General features: G+C 53.7%; 42 non-coding genes across 42 annotated transcripts; 34 read left to right on the forward strand and 8 right to left on the reverse strand.

The window, feature by feature from the left end:
- The first annotated feature begins 1,837 nt into the window (after window positions 1-1,837).
- Trnam-cau (transfer RNA methionine (anticodon CAU)) lies at window positions 1,838-1,910 on the forward strand. The gene has a single exon. It is a non-coding gene; the product is annotated as a tRNA-Met (tRNA).
- A 296-nt stretch (window positions 1,911-2,206) lies between these two features.
- Window positions 2,207-2,278, forward strand: Trnae-uuc (transfer RNA glutamic acid (anticodon UUC)). The gene has a single exon. It is a non-coding gene; the product is annotated as a tRNA-Glu (tRNA).
- A 198-nt stretch (window positions 2,279-2,476) lies between these two features.
- Trnai-aau (transfer RNA isoleucine (anticodon AAU)) lies at window positions 2,477-2,550 on the forward strand. The gene has a single exon. It is a non-coding gene; the product is annotated as a tRNA-Ile (tRNA).
- Window positions 2,551-3,126: 576 nt separating this feature from the next.
- Trnag-ucc (transfer RNA glycine (anticodon UCC)) lies at window positions 3,127-3,198 on the reverse strand. Its single transcript has one exon. It is a non-coding gene; the product is annotated as a tRNA-Gly (tRNA).
- Window positions 3,199-3,539: 341 nt separating this feature from the next.
- On the forward strand, window positions 3,540-3,610 carry Trnag-gcc (transfer RNA glycine (anticodon GCC)). The gene has a single exon. It is a non-coding gene; the product is annotated as a tRNA-Gly (tRNA).
- A 381-nt stretch (window positions 3,611-3,991) lies between these two features.
- Trnam-cau (transfer RNA methionine (anticodon CAU)) lies at window positions 3,992-4,064 on the forward strand. Its single transcript has one exon. It is a non-coding gene; the product is annotated as a tRNA-Met (tRNA).
- A 296-nt stretch (window positions 4,065-4,360) lies between these two features.
- Window positions 4,361-4,432, forward strand: Trnae-uuc (transfer RNA glutamic acid (anticodon UUC)). Its single transcript has one exon. It is a non-coding gene; the product is annotated as a tRNA-Glu (tRNA).
- Window positions 4,433-4,630: 198 nt separating this feature from the next.
- On the forward strand, window positions 4,631-4,704 carry Trnai-aau (transfer RNA isoleucine (anticodon AAU)). Its single transcript has one exon. It is a non-coding gene; the product is annotated as a tRNA-Ile (tRNA).
- Window positions 4,705-5,280: 576 nt separating this feature from the next.
- Window positions 5,281-5,352, reverse strand: Trnag-ucc (transfer RNA glycine (anticodon UCC)). Its single transcript has one exon. It is a non-coding gene; the product is annotated as a tRNA-Gly (tRNA).
- A 341-nt stretch (window positions 5,353-5,693) lies between these two features.
- Trnag-gcc (transfer RNA glycine (anticodon GCC)) lies at window positions 5,694-5,764 on the forward strand. The gene has a single exon. It is a non-coding gene; the product is annotated as a tRNA-Gly (tRNA).
- A 381-nt stretch (window positions 5,765-6,145) lies between these two features.
- Window positions 6,146-6,218, forward strand: Trnam-cau (transfer RNA methionine (anticodon CAU)). The gene has a single exon. It is a non-coding gene; the product is annotated as a tRNA-Met (tRNA).
- A 296-nt stretch (window positions 6,219-6,514) lies between these two features.
- On the forward strand, window positions 6,515-6,586 carry Trnae-uuc (transfer RNA glutamic acid (anticodon UUC)). The gene has a single exon. It is a non-coding gene; the product is annotated as a tRNA-Glu (tRNA).
- A 198-nt stretch (window positions 6,587-6,784) lies between these two features.
- On the forward strand, window positions 6,785-6,858 carry Trnai-aau (transfer RNA isoleucine (anticodon AAU)). The gene has a single exon. It is a non-coding gene; the product is annotated as a tRNA-Ile (tRNA).
- Window positions 6,859-7,432: 574 nt separating this feature from the next.
- On the reverse strand, window positions 7,433-7,504 carry Trnag-ucc (transfer RNA glycine (anticodon UCC)). Its single transcript has one exon. It is a non-coding gene; the product is annotated as a tRNA-Gly (tRNA).
- Window positions 7,505-7,845: 341 nt separating this feature from the next.
- On the forward strand, window positions 7,846-7,916 carry Trnag-gcc (transfer RNA glycine (anticodon GCC)). The gene has a single exon. It is a non-coding gene; the product is annotated as a tRNA-Gly (tRNA).
- Window positions 7,917-8,297: 381 nt separating this feature from the next.
- Trnam-cau (transfer RNA methionine (anticodon CAU)) lies at window positions 8,298-8,370 on the forward strand. Its single transcript has one exon. It is a non-coding gene; the product is annotated as a tRNA-Met (tRNA).
- Window positions 8,371-8,666: 296 nt separating this feature from the next.
- On the forward strand, window positions 8,667-8,738 carry Trnae-uuc (transfer RNA glutamic acid (anticodon UUC)). Its single transcript has one exon. It is a non-coding gene; the product is annotated as a tRNA-Glu (tRNA).
- A 198-nt stretch (window positions 8,739-8,936) lies between these two features.
- On the forward strand, window positions 8,937-9,010 carry Trnai-aau (transfer RNA isoleucine (anticodon AAU)). Its single transcript has one exon. It is a non-coding gene; the product is annotated as a tRNA-Ile (tRNA).
- Window positions 9,011-9,596: 586 nt separating this feature from the next.
- Window positions 9,597-9,668, reverse strand: Trnag-ucc (transfer RNA glycine (anticodon UCC)). Its single transcript has one exon. It is a non-coding gene; the product is annotated as a tRNA-Gly (tRNA).
- Window positions 9,669-10,009: 341 nt separating this feature from the next.
- Window positions 10,010-10,080, forward strand: Trnag-gcc (transfer RNA glycine (anticodon GCC)). Its single transcript has one exon. It is a non-coding gene; the product is annotated as a tRNA-Gly (tRNA).
- Window positions 10,081-10,461: 381 nt separating this feature from the next.
- On the forward strand, window positions 10,462-10,534 carry Trnam-cau (transfer RNA methionine (anticodon CAU)). Its single transcript has one exon. It is a non-coding gene; the product is annotated as a tRNA-Met (tRNA).
- A 296-nt stretch (window positions 10,535-10,830) lies between these two features.
- On the forward strand, window positions 10,831-10,902 carry Trnae-uuc (transfer RNA glutamic acid (anticodon UUC)). Its single transcript has one exon. It is a non-coding gene; the product is annotated as a tRNA-Glu (tRNA).
- A 198-nt stretch (window positions 10,903-11,100) lies between these two features.
- On the forward strand, window positions 11,101-11,174 carry Trnai-aau (transfer RNA isoleucine (anticodon AAU)). The gene has a single exon. It is a non-coding gene; the product is annotated as a tRNA-Ile (tRNA).
- A 574-nt stretch (window positions 11,175-11,748) lies between these two features.
- Trnag-ucc (transfer RNA glycine (anticodon UCC)) lies at window positions 11,749-11,820 on the reverse strand. The gene has a single exon. It is a non-coding gene; the product is annotated as a tRNA-Gly (tRNA).
- Window positions 11,821-12,161: 341 nt separating this feature from the next.
- Trnag-gcc (transfer RNA glycine (anticodon GCC)) lies at window positions 12,162-12,232 on the forward strand. The gene has a single exon. It is a non-coding gene; the product is annotated as a tRNA-Gly (tRNA).
- Window positions 12,233-12,613: 381 nt separating this feature from the next.
- On the forward strand, window positions 12,614-12,686 carry Trnam-cau (transfer RNA methionine (anticodon CAU)). The gene has a single exon. It is a non-coding gene; the product is annotated as a tRNA-Met (tRNA).
- A 296-nt stretch (window positions 12,687-12,982) lies between these two features.
- Trnae-uuc (transfer RNA glutamic acid (anticodon UUC)) lies at window positions 12,983-13,054 on the forward strand. The gene has a single exon. It is a non-coding gene; the product is annotated as a tRNA-Glu (tRNA).
- Window positions 13,055-13,252: 198 nt separating this feature from the next.
- On the forward strand, window positions 13,253-13,326 carry Trnai-aau (transfer RNA isoleucine (anticodon AAU)). The gene has a single exon. It is a non-coding gene; the product is annotated as a tRNA-Ile (tRNA).
- A 586-nt stretch (window positions 13,327-13,912) lies between these two features.
- On the reverse strand, window positions 13,913-13,984 carry Trnag-ucc (transfer RNA glycine (anticodon UCC)). The gene has a single exon. It is a non-coding gene; the product is annotated as a tRNA-Gly (tRNA).
- A 341-nt stretch (window positions 13,985-14,325) lies between these two features.
- Trnag-gcc (transfer RNA glycine (anticodon GCC)) lies at window positions 14,326-14,396 on the forward strand. The gene has a single exon. It is a non-coding gene; the product is annotated as a tRNA-Gly (tRNA).
- Window positions 14,397-14,777: 381 nt separating this feature from the next.
- On the forward strand, window positions 14,778-14,850 carry Trnam-cau (transfer RNA methionine (anticodon CAU)). Its single transcript has one exon. It is a non-coding gene; the product is annotated as a tRNA-Met (tRNA).
- A 296-nt stretch (window positions 14,851-15,146) lies between these two features.
- On the forward strand, window positions 15,147-15,218 carry Trnae-uuc (transfer RNA glutamic acid (anticodon UUC)). The gene has a single exon. It is a non-coding gene; the product is annotated as a tRNA-Glu (tRNA).
- A 198-nt stretch (window positions 15,219-15,416) lies between these two features.
- Window positions 15,417-15,490, forward strand: Trnai-aau (transfer RNA isoleucine (anticodon AAU)). The gene has a single exon. It is a non-coding gene; the product is annotated as a tRNA-Ile (tRNA).
- A 586-nt stretch (window positions 15,491-16,076) lies between these two features.
- Window positions 16,077-16,148, reverse strand: Trnag-ucc (transfer RNA glycine (anticodon UCC)). The gene has a single exon. It is a non-coding gene; the product is annotated as a tRNA-Gly (tRNA).
- Window positions 16,149-16,489: 341 nt separating this feature from the next.
- Window positions 16,490-16,560, forward strand: Trnag-gcc (transfer RNA glycine (anticodon GCC)). Its single transcript has one exon. It is a non-coding gene; the product is annotated as a tRNA-Gly (tRNA).
- A 381-nt stretch (window positions 16,561-16,941) lies between these two features.
- On the forward strand, window positions 16,942-17,014 carry Trnam-cau (transfer RNA methionine (anticodon CAU)). The gene has a single exon. It is a non-coding gene; the product is annotated as a tRNA-Met (tRNA).
- Window positions 17,015-17,310: 296 nt separating this feature from the next.
- Trnae-uuc (transfer RNA glutamic acid (anticodon UUC)) lies at window positions 17,311-17,382 on the forward strand. Its single transcript has one exon. It is a non-coding gene; the product is annotated as a tRNA-Glu (tRNA).
- A 198-nt stretch (window positions 17,383-17,580) lies between these two features.
- On the forward strand, window positions 17,581-17,654 carry Trnai-aau (transfer RNA isoleucine (anticodon AAU)). The gene has a single exon. It is a non-coding gene; the product is annotated as a tRNA-Ile (tRNA).
- Window positions 17,655-18,240: 586 nt separating this feature from the next.
- On the reverse strand, window positions 18,241-18,312 carry Trnag-ucc (transfer RNA glycine (anticodon UCC)). The gene has a single exon. It is a non-coding gene; the product is annotated as a tRNA-Gly (tRNA).
- Window positions 18,313-18,653: 341 nt separating this feature from the next.
- On the forward strand, window positions 18,654-18,724 carry Trnag-gcc (transfer RNA glycine (anticodon GCC)). The gene has a single exon. It is a non-coding gene; the product is annotated as a tRNA-Gly (tRNA).
- A 381-nt stretch (window positions 18,725-19,105) lies between these two features.
- Window positions 19,106-19,178, forward strand: Trnam-cau (transfer RNA methionine (anticodon CAU)). The gene has a single exon. It is a non-coding gene; the product is annotated as a tRNA-Met (tRNA).
- Window positions 19,179-19,474: 296 nt separating this feature from the next.
- Trnae-uuc (transfer RNA glutamic acid (anticodon UUC)) lies at window positions 19,475-19,546 on the forward strand. Its single transcript has one exon. It is a non-coding gene; the product is annotated as a tRNA-Glu (tRNA).
- Window positions 19,547-19,677: the final 131 nt, after the last annotated feature.

Here is a 19,677-nt window from a genome sequence, read left to right on the forward strand (position 1 = left end):
GCAGTCCGACATCCCGACAGGGACCACCGCGGCACTTCTGGAGCTCTACCGCCCACACTCTGAAGCGGCGCCCCTTTCTCTTGCGGCCATCCCGTACAAGATGTCCTACATACGGGAGTACTTTTTAGCGAGAAGCTACGCTCTGTCAACGGCTACCGACAGGCACAGGACCGCCCGCAGCCTCTACGTTGCCCTGACTGGACAACCACCGCGTCATAAACTGGTGCTCCGGAACCCCACAGTGGAATGGGTGAATGTGTGGGCCAACATCAACAACCCGGTGTTGCCGTCGGACGTGAGTGCGCTCTGGTTCAAGATCGTCAACAACACCTTAGCGACGAACCAGCGACTTGCTGACATTCATCTCCTCCCCTCTGCCAACTGCGGAAGATGTGGAGATGTGGACACACGGGAACATCGATTTGAATGTGCATCGGTGTCGACGGTATGGCGGCTGTGTCAACGAATGGTATCCCACATTAATAGAACACCACCTCACCTCGTGTCTGTTCGTCGTGTGGTAGTGCCTAACTTCAAAGCCTTCCCGCGGACGAAGAATAATGCCACTGTCTGGATCTTAGGGCATACAATTTATGCCCTTATAGATTTGGCCGTCACTGATACTGTGATATACCTGGACTATTTGTGGGCCCAGTATGTGAAACTGAAAGACTGCGTTAAAATTCGCGAACTGTTTGCAAATTTTTTGAAGGCTGCATTGGATTACGGCTATGAAATAGACATGCGAACAACACCTTGAAGTGAGATTACTGAGTTCCCGCGTTCCACTTTTTTACTTATTTTTTCTCTCTTTTACTTGCTTTGTTTGAATTATGGCTGATGGATTGTGCCATCAAAACAACTAGGGCCCATCAGGTTTTATTTCGAAGAGAGGGGTGTTCTTTTAATTTTGAGAACGTTAATTTTGTTCACGAGGCTTCATGAGAAATTTTGGACTATATAGCTTGTTTTTATGTGGAACGTTCATGATTGCAGATTTTTTTTTTCCGTTCCCGGACTGTCGAGATTTCATTTAATTACTTTACGTGAATTTATATTTTATTTGTGTGATGCGAACAACGCCATACACTCTCTCCTCAACCGGGGTGACTCACGCTCGGCCAGAGGGAGAAGATTTTCCTTTTAAGTAGAATTGGAGTTTAGTTGACATACCAGAAGACGTGTTGAACCGGTGGATGAAAGAATACCGTCCACGAATTCCGAGCTATAATTCCTTTCTTTCATCATTTTCTGTGGATGAGGACCCCATAACATCTGAGATGAAGATGATTTTGTTTTAAAATTATTCCTATGTTCAACGGAATTCGACAGTCCAGCAACTATAGCGTTGAAGCTCAAAAAAAAAAGAAAAAGAAAAAAAAAAAAAAAAAAAAAAAAAGTGGTAGAATGCTCGCCTGCCACGCGGGCGGCCCGGGTTCGATTCCCGGCCGATGCATCATTTTGCTTTTCCCGCGGTAATGCTGCCGTGTGGCTTGCGCGCTTTACATGCACGATCCACAAGAATGTGTAGCTGGATTCCTTTGAGAAGAACCGAGAACGCAGCACTAGCGGGTCCCCACTGGGACGCTCGCATCATGTTCTACAGACTAGCGTCGGCCTGGCCTCACAAGTTGCTGTGTCCAGGTGCCTCCGAGGCACTGAACTTTAACGACAAGGAGTGCTGCCTATCGTTGCAAAAGCTGCAGCAACACCGCAATTAACTGGGCCGGCAATGGACGTGTAGCAAACAGAACACGTTATCCAGGAAGTACAGTGTCTTCACGTCTAACATTGGGTATGATACTTACCCAGTTTCCAGGACAAAGGGTTCACCGGTGCCTCGGTAGCGCAGTAGGCAGCGCGTAAGTCTCATAATCTTAAGGTCGTGAGTTCGATCCTCACCCGGGGCATTTAATTTTCTGTGACTGATGGTGGTGCTGTTGCTGGGGCCCCAACTTATTTCTTGTTTGTTATCCACAACGCTTCAGCGGGAAAATGTTTACTTCCTGTTATTGCTACTTACAGCTTCCCTTTTTCTCTTCTCCCAGCAGAGCATGAAGCCAAAAGCATTGCTCTGAGACGTTTGAGGTGTGCGCCTTGCCAGTCAGCATGCGCAAAGATGCTCGCAAAGAGAGATGGGCGCCGACGCGGGACTCGGCACGAAATGCGACAAGGGACCGTCCGAACCGTCGAAGAGACGCACAGATCCGGTGTGGTCTAGTGGCTAGGATACCTGGCTTTCACCCAGGAGGCCCGGGTTCGATTCCCGGTACCGGAACGGAATTTTTTCCACACTACTCGTGACAAGTTTGAGCTGTCCGAGCTGCCGTTTCCCGTCCTGCTCGCAATATAGCTACTGTTTCGTGACAGTCAGCAGAATATAGACGAGGGAAGCAGACACACGACGGCCATAGAAATGGTGTATGGCTTCATGCCACACGGTTCCAGCGTAGGCCTGAGCAACTGCATCTGTCGAGGCCCGTTAGCTCAGTTGGTTAGAGCGTCGTGCTAATAACGCGAAGGTCGTGGGTTCGATCCCCCCACGGGCCACTACGCTTTTACTACTACGAAAAGGCAGCGCCGATTTCAGCTGGCGAGTGTGATGACCACCCTGCGTGGAAGTTGACAGAGGTTCCAAACCCGACCTGTCGGGAAGCGCTACAGCATTCACTCGCCAATGGCCATAGTGTGCACAAAACACTGGTTCTCAACCGATAAAGAGAAAACGAAAGGAAATGTCCGATTGCCGATGCGTAACAACTTTGGCCCTTGTCAGTACTTGGGCGGGTAAGTGCATCGGAACACAGGGTACTGTCGGCAGTTTTACTTCCTATTTTTCTTTCTCCTTTGTTTTCGGAGCCACAGCCCGATTCGGTCAGGGAGACGCCACCGTGAAATGAAGGGGCGTGCTGTGTGTCCATCGCCTCGCCTCTCCTTACCTCTCTCAGTCGTTTCTCGTGCTTGTTGTTTTGATATAGGCCGATTTGAGAGCGTCAGCTCTCGCGTCAGCTCTCGCAAAGTCGAGACACACTACAGGCTGGTCTGCAGCGAGTAACAGGGAGGAAAAAAAAACATTAATTTCAAGGCGCGTGGCAAAAGTACTCAAACGCGAAATTAAAAGCCTGCTGCGGTGGCCGGGAATCGAACCCGGATCAACTGTTTGGAAGGCAACTATGCTGACCATTACACCACCACCGCACAAGCGAGTGCCCCGGCGCCGCACTGTGTCGGCTTCCCGCCTGTCGGCAGCGGCCGAAGGTGGTGGTACCTGGCAGGCGCATTTCGAGGTAGGCTAGGGGAGCACATCCAGACGCATTCGGACAGCATATCCGCGCACATTTCGCATCCTTTGGCAAGAGTCGGCTCCGGTGACGCAAGAGTACGCAGAGGACCGCGTTCTGGCGGCGATTTTAAGCAGTACAGTGCAGGGTTCAGCGTCTGCAGCATCTTCTCGACAGAATGCTATGGCGCTTGACGACAGTCCCACTTTCCCTCAAGACAACTGCTCGGGAAGCAGCGTGAAGTTGCTACCGGCCGGAGCATCGGTGGTTCAGTGGTAGAATGCTCGCCTGCCACGCGGGCGGCCCGGGTTCGATTCCCGGCCGATGCATCATTTTGCTTTTCCCGCGGTAATGCTGCCGTGTGGCTTGCGCGCTTTACATGCACGATCCACAAGAATGTGTAGCTGGATTCCTTTGAGAAGAACCGAGAACGCAGCACTAGCGGGTCCCCACTGGGACGCTCGCATCATGTTCTACAGACTAGCGTCGGCCTGGCCTCACAAGTTGCTGTGTCCAGGTGCCTCCGAGGCACTGAACTTTAACGACAAGGAGTGCTGCCTATCGTTGCAAAAGCTGCAGCAACACCGCAATTAACTGGGCCGGCAATGGACGTGTAGCAAACAGAACACGTTATCCAGGAAGTACAGTGTCTTCACGTCTAACATTGGGTATGATACTTACCCAGTTTCCAGGACAAAGGGTTCACCGGTGCCTCGGTAGCGCAGTAGGCAGCGCGTAAGTCTCATAATCTTAAGGTCGTGAGTTCGATCCTCACCCGGGTCATTTAATTTTCTGTGACTGATGGTGGTGCTGTTGCTGGGGCCCCAACTTATTTCTTGTTTGTTATCCACAACGCTTCAGCGGGAAAATGTTTACTTCCTGTTATTGCTACTTACAGCTTCCCTTTTTCTCTTCTCCCAGCAGAGCATGAAGCCAAAAGCATTGCTCTGAGACGTTTGAGGTGCGCGCCTTGCCAGTCAGCATGCGCAAAGATGCTCGCAAAGAGAGATGGGCGCCGACGCGGGACTCGGCACGAAATGCGACAAGGGACCGTCCGAACCGTCGAAGAGACGCACAGATCCGGTGTGGTCTAGTGGCTAGGATACCTGGCTTTCACCCAGGAGGCCCGGGTTCGATTCCCGGTACCGGAACGGAATTTTTTCCACACTACTCGTGACAAGTTTGAGCTGTCCGAGCTGCCGTTTCCCGTCCTGCTCGCAATATAGCTACTGTTTCGTGACAGTCAGCAGAATATAGACGAGGGAAGCAGACACACGACGGCCATAGAAATGGTGTATGGCTTCATGCCACACGGTTCCAGCGTAGGCCTGAGCAACTGCATCTGTCGAGGCCCGTTAGCTCAGTTGGTTAGAGCGTCGTGCTAATAACGCGAAGGTCGTGGGTTCGATCCCCCCACGGGCCACTACGCTTTTACTACTACGAAAAGGCAGCGCCGATTTCAGCTGGCGAGTGTGATGACCACCCTGCGTGGAAGTTGACAGAGGTTCCAAACCCGACCTGTCGGGAAGCGCTACAGCATTCACTCGCCAATGGCCATAGTGTGCACAAAACACTGGTTCTCAACCGATAAAGAGAAAACGAAAGGAAATGTCCGATTGCCGATGCGTAACAACTTTGGCCCTTGTCAGTACTTGGGCGGGTAAGTGCATCGGAACACAGGGTACTGTCGGCAGTTTTACTTCCTATTTTTCTTTCTCCTTTGTTTTCGGAGCCACAGCCCGATTCGGTCAGGGAGACGCCACCGTGAAATGAAGGGGCGTGCTGTGTGTCCATCGCCTCGCCTCTCCTTACCTCTCTCAGTCGTTTCTCGTGCTTGTTGTTTTGATATAGGCCGATTTGAGAGCGTCAGCTCTCGCGTCAGCTCTCGCAAAGTCGAGACACACTACAGGCTGGTCTGCAGCGAGTAACAGGGAGGAAAAAAAAACATTAATTTCAAGGCGCGTGGCAAAAGTACTCAAACGCGAAATTAAAAGCCTGCTGCGGTGGCCGGGAATCGAACCCGGATCAACTGCTTGGAAGGCAACTATGCTGACCATTACACCACCACCGCACAAGCGAGTGCCCCGGCGCCGCACTGTGTCGGCTTCCCGCCTGTCGGCAGCGGCCGAAGGTGGTGGTACCTGGCAGGCGCATTTCGAGGTAGGCTAGGGGAGCACATCCAGACGCATTCGGACAGCATATCCGCGCACATTTCGCATCCTTTGGCAAGAGTCGGCTCCGGTGACGCAAGAGTACGCAGAGGACCGCGTTCTGGCGGCGATTTTAAGCAGTACAGTGCAGGGTTCAGCGTCTGCAGCATCTTCTCGACAGAATGCTATGGCGCTTGACGACAGTCCCACTTTCCCTCAAGACAACTGCTCGGGAAGCAGCGTGAAGTTGCTACCGGCCGGAGCATCGGTGGTTCAGTGGTAGAATGCTCGCCTGCCACGCGGGCGGCCCGGGTTCGATTCCCGGCCGATGCATCATTTTGCTTTTCCCGCGGTAATGCTGCCGTGTGGCTTGCGCGCTTTACATGCACGATCCACAAGAATGTGTAGCTGGATTCCTTTGAGAAGAACCGAGAACGCAGCACTAGCGGGTCCCCACTGGGACGCTCGCATCATGTTCTACAGACTAGCGTCGGCCTGGCCTCACAAGTTGCTGTGTCCAGGTGCCTCCGAGGCACTGAACTTTAACGACAAGGAGTGCTGCCTATCGTTGCAAAAGCTGCAGCAACACCGCAATTAACTGGGCCGGCAATGGACGTGTAGCAAACAGAACACGTTATCCAGGAAGTACAGTGTCTTCACGTCTAACATTGGGTATGATACTTACCCAGTTTCCAGGACAAAGGGTTCACCGGTGCCTCGGTAGCGCAGTAGGCAGCGCGTAAGTCTCATAATCTTAAGGTCGTGAGTTCGATCCTCACCCGGGGCATTTAATTTTCTGTGACTGATGGTGGTGCTGTTGCTGGGGCCCCAACTTATTTCTTGTTTGTTATCCACAACGCTTCAGCGGGAAAATGTTTACTTCCTGTTATTGCTACTTACAGCTTCCCTTTTTCTCTTCTCCCAGCAGAGCATGAAGCCAAAAGCATTGCTCTGAGACGTTTGAGGTGCGCGCCTTGCCAGTCAGCATGCGCAAAGATGCTCGCAAAGAGAGATGGGCGCCGACGCGGGACTCGGCACGAAATGCGACAAGGGACCGTCCGAACCGTCGAAGAGACGCACAGATCCGGTGTGGTCTAGTGGCTAGGATACCTGGCTTTCACCCAGGAGGCCCGGGTTCGATTCCCGGTACCGGAACGGAATTTTTTCCACACTACTCGTGACAAGTTTGAGCTGTCCGAGCTGCCGTTTCCCGTCCTGCTCGCAATATAGCTACTGTTTCGTGACAGTCAGCAGAATATAGACGAGGGAAGCAGACACACGACGGCCATAGAAATGGTGTATGGCTTCATGCCACACGGTTCCAGCGTAGGCCTGAGCAACTGCATCTGTCGAGGCCCGTTAGCTCAGTTGGTTAGAGCGTCGTGCTAATAACGCGAAGGTCGTGGGTTCGATCCCCCCACGGGCCACTACGCTTTTACTACTACGAAAAGGCAGCGCCTATTTCAGCTGGCGAGTGTGATGACCACCCTGCGTGGAAGTTGACAGAGGTTCCGAACCCGACCTGTCGGGAAGCGCTACAGCATTCACTCGCCAATGGCCATAGTGTGCTCGATACACTGGTTCTCAACCGATAAAGAGAAAATGAGAGGAAATGTCCGATTGCCGATGCGTAACAACTTTGGCCCTTGTCAGTACTTGGGCGGGTAAGTGCATCGGAACACAGGGTACTGTTGGCAGTTTTACTTCCTATTTTTCTTTCTCCTTTGTTTTCGGAGCCACAGCCCGATTCGGTCAGGGAGACGCCACCGTGAAATGAAGGGGCGTGCTGTGTGTCCATCGCCTCGCCTCTCCTTACCTCTCTCAGTCGTTTCTCGTGCTTGTTGTTTTGATATAGGCCGATTTGAGAGCGTCAGCTCTCGCAAAGTCGAGACAAGTCGAGACACACTACAGGCTGGTCTGCAGCGAGTAACAGGGAGGAAAAAAAAACATTAATTTCAAGGCGCGTGGCAAAAGTACTCAAACGCGAAATTAAAAGCCTGCTGCGGTGGCCGGGAATCGAACCCGGATCAACTGCTTGGAAGGCAACTATGCTGACCATTACACCACCACCGCACAAGCGAGTGCCCCGGCGCCGCACTGTGTCGGCTTCCCGCCTGTCGGCAGCGGCCGAAGGTGGTGGTACCTGGCAGGCGCATTTCGAGGTAGGCTAGGGGAGCACATCCAGACGCATTCGGACAGCATATCCGCGCACATTTCGCATCCTTTGGCAAGAGTCGGCTCCGGTGACGCAAGAGTACGCAGAGGACCGCGTTCTGGCGGCGATTTTAAGCAGTACAGTGCAGGGTTCAGCGTCTGCAGCATCTTCTCGACAGAATGCTATGGCGCTTGACGACAGTCCCACTTTCCCTCAAGACAACTGCTCGGGAAGCAGCGTGAATTTGCTACCGGCCGGAGCATCGGTGGTTCAGTGGTAGAATGCTCGCCTGCCACGCGGGCGGCCCGGGTTCGATTCCCGGCCGATGCATCATTTTGCTTTTCCCGCGGTAATGCTGCCGTGTGGCTTGCGCGCTTTACATGCACGATCCACAAGAATGTGTAGCTGGATTCCTTTGAGAAGAACCGAGAACGCAGCACTAGCGGGTCCCCACTGGGACGCTCGCATCATGTTCTACAGACTAGCGTCGGCCTGGCCTCACAAGTTGCTGTGTCCAGGTGCCTCCGAGGCACTGAACTTTAACGACAAGGAGTGCTGCCTATCGTTGCAAAAGCTGCAGCAACACCGCAATTAACTGGGCCGGCAACGGACGTGTAGCAAACAGAACACGTTATCCAGGAAGTACAGTGTCTTCACGTCTAACATTGGGTATGATACTTACCCAGTTTCCAGGACAAAGGGTTCACCGGTGCCTCGGTAGCGCAGTAGGCAGCGCGTAAGTCTCATAATCTTAAGGTCGTGAGTTCGATCCTCACCCGGGGCATTTAATTTTCTGTGACTGATGGTGGTGCTGTTGCTGGGGCCCCAACTTATTTCTTGTTTGTTATCCACAACGCTTCAGCGGGAAAATGTTTACTTCCTGTTATTGCTACTTACAGCTTCCCTTTTTCTCTTCTCCCAGCAGAGCATGAAGCCAAAAGCATTGCTCTGAGACGTTTGAGGTGCGCGCCTTGCCAGTCAGCATGCGCAAAGATGCTCGCAAAGAGAGATGGGCGCCGACGCGGGACTCGGCACGAAATGCGACAAGGGACCGTCCGAACCGTCGAAGAGACGCGCAGATCCGGTGTGGTCTAGTGGCTAGGATACCTGGCTTTCACCCAGGAGGCCCGGGTTCGATTCCCGGTACCGGAACGGAATTTTTTCCACACTACTCGTGACAAGTTTGAGCTGTCCGAGCTGCCGTTTCCCGTCCTGCTCGCAATATAGCTACTGTTTCGTGACAGTCAGCAGAATATAGACGAGGGAAGCAGACACACGACGGCCATAGAAATGGTGTATGGCTTCATGCCACACGGTTCCAGCGTAGGCCTGAGCAACTGCATCTGTCGAGGCCCGTTAGCTCAGTTGGTTAGAGCGTCGTGCTAATAACGCGAAGGTCGTGGGTTCGATCCCCCCACGGGCCACTACGCTTTTACTACTACGAAAAGGCAGCGCCGATTTCAGCTGGCGAGTGTGATGACCACCCTGCGTGGAAGTTGACAGAGGTTCCAAACCCGACCTGTCGGGAAGCGCTACAGCATTCACTCGCCAATGGCCATAGTGTGCACAAAACACTGGTTCTCAACCGATAAAGAGAAAACGAAAGGAAATGTCCGATTGCCGATGCGTAACAACTTTGGCCCTTGTCAGTACTTGGGCGGGTAAGTGCATCGGAACACAGGGTACTGTCGGCAGTTTTACTTCCTATTTTTCTTTCTCCTTTGTTTTCGGAGCCACAGCCCGATTCGGTCAGGGAGACGCCACCGTGAAACGAAGGGGCGTGCTGTGTGTCCATCGCCTCGCCTCTCCTTACCTCTCTCAGTCGTTTCTCGTGCTTGTTGTTTTGATATAGGCCGATTTGAGAGCGTCAGCTCTCGCGTCAGCTCTCGCAAAGTCGAGACAAGTCGAGACACACTACAGGCTGGTCTGCAGCGAGTAACAGGGAGGAAAAAAAAACATTAATTTCAAGGCGCGTGGCAAAAGTACTCAAACGCGAAATTAAAAGCCTGCTGCGGTGGCCGGGAATCGAACCCGGATCAACTGCTTGGAAGGCAACTATGCTGACCATTACACCACCACCGCACAAGCGAGTGCCCCGGCGCCGCACTGTGTCGGCTTCCCGCCTGTCGGCAGCGGCCGAAGGTGGTGGTACCTGGCAGGCGCATTTCGAGGTAGGCTAGGGGAGCACATCCAGACGCATTCGGACAGCATATCCGCGCACATTTCGCATCCTTTGGCAAGAGTCGGCTCCGGTGACGCAAGAGTACGCAGAGGACCGCGTTCTGGCGGCGATTTTAAGCAGTACAGTGCAGGGTTCAGCGTCTGCAGCATCTTCTCGACAGAATGCTATGGCGCTTGACGACAGTCCCACTTTCCCTCAAGACAACTGCTCGGGAAGCAGCGTGAAGTTGCTACCGGCCGGAGCATCGGTGGTTCAGTGGTAGAATGCTCGCCTGCCACGCGGGCGGCCCGGGTTCGATTCCCGGCCGATGCATCATTTTGCTTTTCCCGCGGTAATGCTGCCGTGTGGCTTGCGCGCTTTACATGCACGATCCACAAGAATGTGTAGCTGGATTCCTTTGAGAAGAACCGAGAACGCAGCACTAGCGGGTCCCCACTGGGACGCTCGCATCATGTTCTACAGACTAGCGTCGGCCTGGCCTCACAAGTTGCTGTGTCCAGGTGCCTCCGAGGCACTGAACTTTAACGACAAGGAGTGCTGCCTATCGTTGCAAAAGCTGCAGCAACACCGCAATTAACTGGGCCGGCAATGGACGTGTAGCAAACAGAACACGTTATCCAGGAAGTACAGTGTCTTCACGTCTAACATTGGGTATGATACTTACCAAGTTTCCAGGACAAAGGGTTCACCGGTGCCTCGGTAGCGCAGTAGGCAGCGCGTAAGTCTCATAATCTTAAGGTCGTGAGTTCGATCCTCACCCGGGGCATTTAATTTTCTGTGACTGATGGTGGTGCTGTTGCTGGGGCCCCAACTTATTTCTTGTTTGTTATCCACAACGCTTCAGCGGGAAAATGTTTACTTCCTGTTATTGCTACTTACAGCTTCCCTTTTTCTCTTCTCCCAGCAGAGCATGAAGCCAAAAGCATTGCTCTGAGACGTTTGAGGTGCGCGCCTTGCCAGTCAGCATGCGCAAAGATGCTCGCAAAGAGAGATGGGCGCCGACGCGGGACTCGGCACGAAATGCGACAAGGGACCGTCCGAACCGTCGAAGAGACGCACAGATCCGGTGTGGTCTAGTGGCTAGGATACCTGGCTTTCACCCAGGAGGCCCGGGTTCGATTCCCGGTACCGGAACGGAATTTTTTCCACACTACTCGTGACAAGTTTGAGCTGTCCGAGCTGCCGTTTCCCGTCCTGCTCGCAATATAGCTACTGTTTCGTGACAGTCAGCAGAATATAGACGAGGGAAGCAGACACACGACGGCCATAGAAATGGTGTATGGCTTCATGCCACACGGTTCCAGCGTAGGCCTGAGCAACTGCATCTGTCGAGGCCCGTTAGCTCAGTTGGTTAGAGCGTCGTGCTAATAACGCGAAGGTCGTGGGTTCGATCCCCCCACGGGCCACTACGCTTTTACTACTACGAAAAGGCAGCGCCTATTTCAGCTGGCGAGTGTGATGACCACCCTGCGTGGAAGTTGACAGAGGTTCCGAACCCGACCTGTCGGGAAGCGCTACAGCATTCACTCGCCAATGGCCATAGTGTGCACAAAACACTGGTTCTCAACCGATAAAGAGAAAATGAGAGGAAATGTCCGATTGCCGATGCGTAACAACTTTGGCCCTTGTCAGTACTTGGGCGGGTAAGTGCATCGGAACACAGGGTACTGTTGGCAGTTTTACTTCCTATTTTTCTTTCTCCTTTGTTTTCGGAGCCACAGCCCGATTCGGTCAGGGAGACGCCACCGTGAAATGAAGGGGCGTGCTGTGTGTCCATCGCCTCGCCTCTCCTTACCTCTCTCAGTCGTTTCTCGTGCTTGTTGTTTTGATATAGGCCGATTTGAGAGCGTCAGCTCTCGCAAAGTCGAGACAAGTCGAGACACACTACAGGCTGGTCTGCAGCGAGTAACAGGGAGGAAAAAAAAACATTAATTTCAAGGCGCGTGGCAAAAGTACTCAAACGCGAAATTAAAAGCCTGCTGCGGTGGCCGGGAATCGAACCCGGATCAACTGCTTGGAAGGCAACTATGCTGACCATTACACCACCACCGCACAAGCGAGTGCCCCGGCGCCGCACTATGTCGGCTTCCCGCCTGTCGGCAGCGGCCGAAGGTGGTGGTACCTGGCAGGCGCATTTCGAGGTAGGCTAGGGGAGCACATCCAGACGCATTCGGACAGCATATCCGCGCACATTTCGCATCCTTTGGCAAGAGTCGGCTCCGGTGACGCAAGAGTACGCAGAGGACCGCGTTCTGGCGGCGATTTTAAGCAGTACAGTGCAGGGTTCAGCGTCTGCAGCATCTTCTCGACAGAATGCTATGGCGCTTGACGACAGTCCCACTTTCCCTCAAGACAACTGCTCGGGAAGCAGCGTGAATTTGCTACCGGCCGGAGCATCGGTGGTTCAGTGGTAGAATGCTCGCCTGCCACGCGGGCGGCCCGGGTTCGATTCCCGGCCGATGCATCATTTTGCTTTTCCCGCGGTAATGCTGCCGTGTGGCTTGCGCGCTTTACATGCACGATCCACAAGAATGTGTAGCTGGATTCCTTTGAGAAGAACCGAGAACGCAGCACTAGCGGGTCCCCACTGGGACGCTCGCATCATGTTCTACAGACTAGCGTCGGCCTGGCCTCACAAGTTGCTGTGTCCAGGTGCCTCCGAGGCACTGAACTTTAACGACAAGGAGTGCTGCCTATCGTTGCAAAAGCTGCAGCAACACCGCAATTAACTGGGCCGGCAACGGACGTGTAGCAAACAGAACACGTTATCCAGGAAGTACAGTGTCTTCACGTCTAACATTGGGTATGATACTTACCCAGTTTCCAGGACAAAGGGTTCACCGGTGCCTCGGTAGCGCAGTAGGCAGCGCGTAAGTCTCATAATCTTAAGGTCGTGAGTTCGATCCTCACCCGGGGCATTTAATTTTCTGTGACTGATGGTGGTGCTGTTGCTGGGGCCCCAACTTATTTCTTGTTTGTTATCCACAACGCTTCAGCGGGAAAATGTTTACTTCCTGTTATTGCTACTTACAGCTTCCCTTTTTCTCTTCTCCCAGCAGAGCATGAAGCCAAAAGCATTGCTCTGAGACGTTTGAGGTGCGCGCCTTGCCAGTCAGCATGCGCAAAGATGCTCGCAAAGAGAGATGGGCGCCGACGCGGGACTCGGCACGAAATGCGACAAGGGACCGTCCGAACCGTCGAAGAGACGCGCAGATCCGGTGTGGTCTAGTGGCTAGGATACCTGGCTTTCACCCAGGAGGCCCGGGTTCGATTCCCGGTACCGGAACGGAATTTTTTCCACACTACTCGTGACAAGTTTGAGCTGTCCGAGCTGCCGTTTCCCGTCCTGCTCGCAATATAGCTACTGTTTCGTGACAGTCAGCAGAATATAGACGAGGGAAGCAGACACACGACGGCCATAGAAATGGTGTATGGCTTCATGCCACACGGTTCCAGCGTAGGCCTGAGCAACTGCATCTGTCGAGGCCCGTTAGCTCAGTTGGTTAGAGCGTCGTGCTAATAACGCGAAGGTCGTGGGTTCGATCCCCCCACGGGCCACTACGCTTTTACTACTACGAAAAGGCAGCGCCGATTTCAGCTGGCGAGTGTGATGACCACCCTGCGTGGAAGTTGACAGAGGTTCCAAACCCGACCTGTCGGGAAGCGCTACAGCATTCACTCGCCAATGGCCATAGTGTGCACAAAACACTGGTTCTCAACCGATAAAGAGAAAACGAAAGGAAATGTCCGATTGCCGATGCGTAACAACTTTGGCCCTTGTCAGTACTTGGGCGGGTAAGTGCATCGGAACACAGGGTACTGTCGGCAGTTTTACTTCCTATTTTTCTTTCTCCTTTGTTTTCGGAGCCACAGCCCGATTCGGTCAGGGAGACGCCACCGTGAAACGAAGGGGCGTGCTGTGTGTCCATCGCCTCGCCTCTCCTTACCTCTCTCAGTCGTTTCTCGTGCTTGTTGTTTTGATATAGGCCGATTTGAGAGCGTCAGCTCTCGCGTCAGCTCTCGCAAAGTCGAGACAAGTCGAGACACACTACAGGCTGGTCTGCAGCGAGTAACAGGGAGGAAAAAAAAACATTAATTTCAAGGCGCGTGGCAAAAGTACTCAAACGCGAAATTAAAAGCCTGCTGCGGTGGCCGGGAATCGAACCCGGATCAACTGCTTGGAAGGCAACTATGCTGACCATTACACCACCACCGCACAAGCGAGTGCCCCGGCGCCGCACTGTGTCGGCTTCCCGCCTGTCGGCAGCGGCCGAAGGTGGTGGTACCTGGCAGGCGCATTTCGAGGTAGGCTAGGGGAGCACATCCAGACGCATTCGGACAGCATATCCGCGCACATTTCGCATCCTTTGGCAAGAGTCGGCTCCGGTGACGCAAGAGTACGCAGAGGACCGCGTTCTGGCGGCGATTTTAAGCAGTACAGTGCAGGGTTCAGCGTCTGCAGCATCTTCTCGACAGAATGCTATGGCGCTTGACGACAGTCCCACTTTCCCTCAAGACAACTGCTCGGGAAGCAGCGTGAATTTGCTACCGGCCGGAGCATCGGTGGTTCAGTGGTAGAATGCTCGCCTGCCACGCGGGCGGCCCGGGTTCGATTCCCGGCCGATGCATCATTTTGCTTTTCCCGCGGTAATGCTGCCGTGTGGCTTGCGCGCTTTACATGCACGATCCACAAGAATGTGTAGCTGGATTCCTTTGAGAAGAACCGAGAACGCAGCACTAGCGGGTCCCCACTGGGACGCTCGCATCATGTTCTACAGACTAGCGTCGGCCTGGCCTCACAAGTTGCTGTGTCCAGGTGCCTCCGAGGCACTGAACTTTAACGACAAGGAGTGCTGCCTATCGTTGCAAAAGCTGCAGCAACACCGCAATTAACTGGGCCGGCAATGGACGTGTAGCAAACAGAACACGTTATCCAGGAAGTACAGTGTCTTCACGTCTAACATTGGGTATGATACTTACCCAGTTTCCAGGACAAAGGGTTCACCGGTGCCTCTGTAGCGCAGTAGGCAGCGCGTAAGTCTCATAATCTTAAGGTCGTGAGTTCGATCCTCACCCGGGGCATTTAATTTTCTGTGACTGATGGTGGTGCTGTTGCTGGGGCCCCAACTTATTTCTTGTTTGTTATCCACAACGCTTCAGCGGGAAAATGTTTACTTCCTGTTATTGCTACTTACAGCTTCCCTTTTTCTCTTCTCCCAGCAGAGCATGAAGCCAAAAGCATTGCTCTGAGACGTTTGAGGTGCGCGCCTTGCCAGTCAGCATGCGCAAAGATGCTCGCAAAGAGAGATGGGCGCCGACGCGGGACTCGGCACGAAATGCGACAAGGGACCGTCCGAACCGTCGAAGAGACGCGCAGATCCGGTGTGGTCTAGTGGCTAGGATACCTGGCTTTCACCCAGGAGGCCCGGGTTCGATTCCCGGTACCGGAACGGAATTTTTTCCACACTACTCGTGACAAGTTTGAGCTGTCCGAGCTGCCGTTTCCCGTCCTGCTCGCAATATAGCTACTGTTTCGTGACAGTCAGCAGAATATAGACGAGGGAAGCAGACACACGACGGCCATAGAAATGGTGTATGGCTTCATGCCACACGGTTCCAGCGTAGGCCTGAGCAACTGCATCTGTCGAGGCCCGTTAGCTCAGTTGGTTAGAGCGTCGTGCTAATAACGCGAAGGTCGTGGGTTCGATCCCCCCACGGGCCACTACGCTTTTACTACTACGAAAAGGCAGCGCCGATTTCAGCTGGCGAGTGTGATGACCACCCTGCGTGGAAGTTGACAGAGGTTCCAAACCCGACCTGTCGGGAAGCGCTACAGCATTCACTCGCCAATGGCCATAGTGTGCACAAAACACTGGTTCTCAACCGATAAAGAGAAAACGAAAGGAAATGTCCGATTGCCGATGCGTAACAACTTTGGCCCTTGTCAGTACTTGGGCGGGTAAGTGCATCGGAACACAGGGTACTGTCGGCAGTTTTACTTCCTATTTTTCTTTCTCCTTTGTTTTCGGAGCCACAGCGCGATTCGGTCAGGGAGACGCCACCGTGAAATGAAGGGGCGTGCTGTGTGTCCATCGCCTCGCCTCTCCTTACCTCTCTCAGTCGTTTCTCGTGCTTGTTGTTTTGATATAGGCCGATTTGAGAGCGTCAGCTCTCGCGTCAGCTCTCGCAAAGTCGAGACAAGTCGAGACACACTACAGGCTGGTCTGCAGCGAGTAACAGGGAGGAAAAAAAAACATTAATTTCAAGGCGCGTGGCAAAAGTACTCAAACGCGAAATTAAAAGCCTGCTGCGGTGGCCGGGAATCGAACCCGGATCAACTGCTTGGAAGGCAACTATGCTGACCATTACACCACCACCGCACAAGCGAGTGCCCCGGCGCCGCACTGTGTCGGCTTCCCGCCTGTCGGCAGCGGCCGAAGGTGGTGGTACCTGGCAGGCGCATTTCGAGGTAGGCTAGGGGAGCACATCCAGACGCATTCGGACAGCATATCCGCGCACATTTCGCATCCTTTGGCAAGAGTCGGCTCCGGTGACGCAAGAGTACGCAGAGGACCGCGTTCTGGCGGCGATTTTAAGCAGTACAGTGCAGGGTTCAGCGTCTGCAGCATCTTCTCGACAGAATGCTATGGCGCTTGACGACAGTCCCACTTTCCCTCAAGACAACTGCTCGGGAAGCAGCGTGTAGTTGCTACCGGCCGGAGCATCGGTGGTTCAGTGGTAGAATGCTCGCCTGCCACGCGGGCGGCCCGGGTTCGATTCCCGGCCGATGCATCATTTTGCTTTTCCCGCGGTAATGCTGCCGTGTGGCTTGCGCGCTTTACATGCACGATCCACAAGAATGTGTAGCTGGATTCCTTTGAGAAGAACCGAGAACGCAGCACTAGCGGGTCCCCACTGGGACGCTCGCATCATGTTCTACAGACTAGCGTCGGCCTGGCCTCACAAGTTGCTGTGTCCAGGTGCCTCCGAGGCACTGAACTTTAACGACAAGGAGTGCTGCCTATCGTTGCAAAAGCTGCAGCAACACCGCAATTAACTGGGCCGGCAATGGACGTGTAGCAAACAGAACACGTTATCCAGGAAGTACAGTGTCTTCACGTCTAACATTGGGTATGATACTTACCCAGTTTCCAGGACAAACGGTTCACCGGTGCCTCGGTAGCGCAGTAGGCAGCGCGTAAGTCTCATAATCTTAAGGTCGTGAGTTCGATCCTCACCCGGGGCATTTAATTTTCTGTGACTGATGGTGGTGCTGTTGCTGGGGCCCCAACTTATTTCTTGTTTGTTATCCACAACGCTTCAGCGGGAAAGTGTTTACTTCCTGTTATTGCTACTTACAGCTTCCCTTTTTCTCTTCTCCCAGCAGAGCATGAAGCCAAAAGCATTGCTCTGAGACGTTTGAGGTGCGCGCCTTGCCAGTCAGCATGCGCAAAGATGCTCGCAAAGAGAGATGGGCGCCGACGCGGGACTCGGCACGAAATGCGACAAGGGACCGTCCGAACCGTCGAAGAGACGCACAGATCCGGTGTGGTCTAGTGGCTAGGATACCTGGCTTTCACCCAGGAGGCCCGGGTTCGATTCCCGGTACCGGAACGGAATTTTTTCCACACTACTCGTGACAAGTTTGAGCTGTCCGAGCTGCCGTTTCCCGTCCTGCTCGCAATATAGCTACTGTTTCGTGACAGTCAGCAGAATATAGACGAGGGAAGCAGACACACGACGGCCATAGAAATGGTGTATGGCTTCATGCCACACGGTTCCAGCGTAGGCCTGAGCAACTGCATCTGTCGAGGCCCGTTAGCTCAGTTGGTTAGAGCGTCGTGCTAATAACGCGAAGGTCGTGGGTTCGATCCCCCCACGGGCCACTACGCTTTTACTACTACGAAAAGGCAGCGCCGATTTCAGCTGGCGAGTGTGATGACCACCCTGCGTGGAAGTTGACAGAGGTTCCAAACCCGACCTGTCGGGAAGCGCTACAGCATTCACTCGCCAATGGCCATAGTGTGCACAAAACACTGGTTCTCAACCGATAAAGAGAAAACGAAAGGAAATGTCCGATTGCCGATGCGTAACAACTTTGGCCCTTGTCAGTACTTGGGCGGGTAAGTGCATCGGAACACAGGGTACTGTCGGCAGTTTTACTTCCTATTTTTCTTTCTCCTTTGTTTTCGGAGCCACAGCCCGATTCGGTCAGGGAGACGCCACCGTGAAATGAAGGGGCGTGCTGTGTGTCCATCGCCTCGCCTCTCCTTACCTCTCTCAGTCGTTTCTCGTGCTTGTTGTTTTGATATAGGCCGATTTGAGAGCGTCAGCTCTCGCGTCAGCTCTCGCAAAGTCGAGACAAGTCGAGACACACTACAGGCTGGTCTGCAGCGAGTAACAGGGAGGAAAAAAAAACATTAATTTCAAGGCGCGTGGCAAAAGTACTCAAACGCGCAATTAAAAGCCTGCTGCGGTGGCCGGGAATCGAACCCGGATCAACTGCTTGGAAGGCAACTATGCTGACCATTACACCACCACCGCACAAGCGAGTGCCCCGGCGCCGCACTGTGTCGGCTTCCCGCCTGTCGGCAGCGGCCGAAGGTGGTGGTACCTGGCAGGCGCATTTCGAGGTAGGCTAGGGGAGCACATCCAGACGCATTCGGACAGCATATCCGCGCACATTTCGCATCCTTTGGCAAGAGTCGGCTCCGGTGACGCAAGAGTACGCAGAGGACCGCGTTCTGGCGGCGATTTTAAGCAGTACAGTGCAGGGTTCAGCGTCTGCAGCATCTTCTCGACAGAATGCTATGGCGCTTGACGACAGTCCCACTTTCCCTCAAGACAACTGCTCGGGAAGCAGCGTGAAGTTGCTACCGGCCGGAGCATCGGTGGTTCAGTGGTAGAATGCTCGCCTGCCACGCGGGCGGCCCGGGTTCGATTCCCGGCCGATGCATCATTTTGCTTTTCCCGCGGTAATGCTGCCGTGTGGCTTGCGCGCTTTACATGCACGATCCACAAGAATGTGTAGCTGGATTCCTTTGAGAAGAACCGAGAACGCAGCACTAGCGGGTCCCCACTGGGACGCTCGCATCATGTTCTACAGACTAGCGTCGGCCTGGCCTCACAAGTTGCTGTGTCCAGGTGCCTCCGAGGCACTGAACTTTAACGACAAGGAGTGCTGCCTATCGTTGCAAAAGCTGCAGCAACACCGCAATTAACTGGGCCGGCAATGGACGTGTAGCAAACAGAACACGTTATCCAGGAAGTACAGTGTCTTCACGTCTAACATTGGGTATGATACTTACCCAGTTTCCAGGACAAAGGGTTCACCGGTGCCTCGGTAGCGCAGTAGGCAGCGCGTAAGTCTCATAATCTTAAGGTCGTGAGTTCGATCCTCACCCGGGGCATTTAATTTTCTGTGACTGATGGTGGTGCTGTTGCTGGGGCCCCAACTTATTTCTTGTTTGTTATCCACAACGCTTCAGCGGGAAAGTGTTTACTTCCTGTTATTGCTACTTACAGCTTCCCTTTTTCTCTTCTCCCAGCAGAGCATGAAGCCAAAAGCATTGCTCTGAGACGTTTGAGGTGCGCGCCTTGCCAGTCAGCATGCGCAAAGATGCTCGCAAAGAGAGATGGGCGCCGACGCGGGACTCGGCACGAAATGCGACAAGGGACCGACCGAACCGTCGAAGAGACGCACAGATCCGGTGTGGTCTAGTGGCTAGGATACCTGGCTTTCACCCAGGAGGCCCGGGTTCGATTCCCGGTACCGGAACGGAATTTTTTCCACACTACTCGTGACAAGTTTGAGCTGTCCGAGCTGCCGTTTCCCGTCCTGCTCGCAATATAGCTACTGTTTCGTGACAGTCAGCAGAATATAGACGAGGGAAGCAGACACACGACGGC

The sequence above is a fragment of the Schistocerca gregaria genome, chromosome 2 (assembly GCF_023897955.1).
Source record: "Schistocerca gregaria isolate iqSchGreg1 chromosome 2, iqSchGreg1.2, whole genome shotgun sequence".
Classification (NCBI taxonomy): Eukaryota; Metazoa; Arthropoda; class Insecta; order Orthoptera; family Acrididae; genus Schistocerca; species Schistocerca gregaria.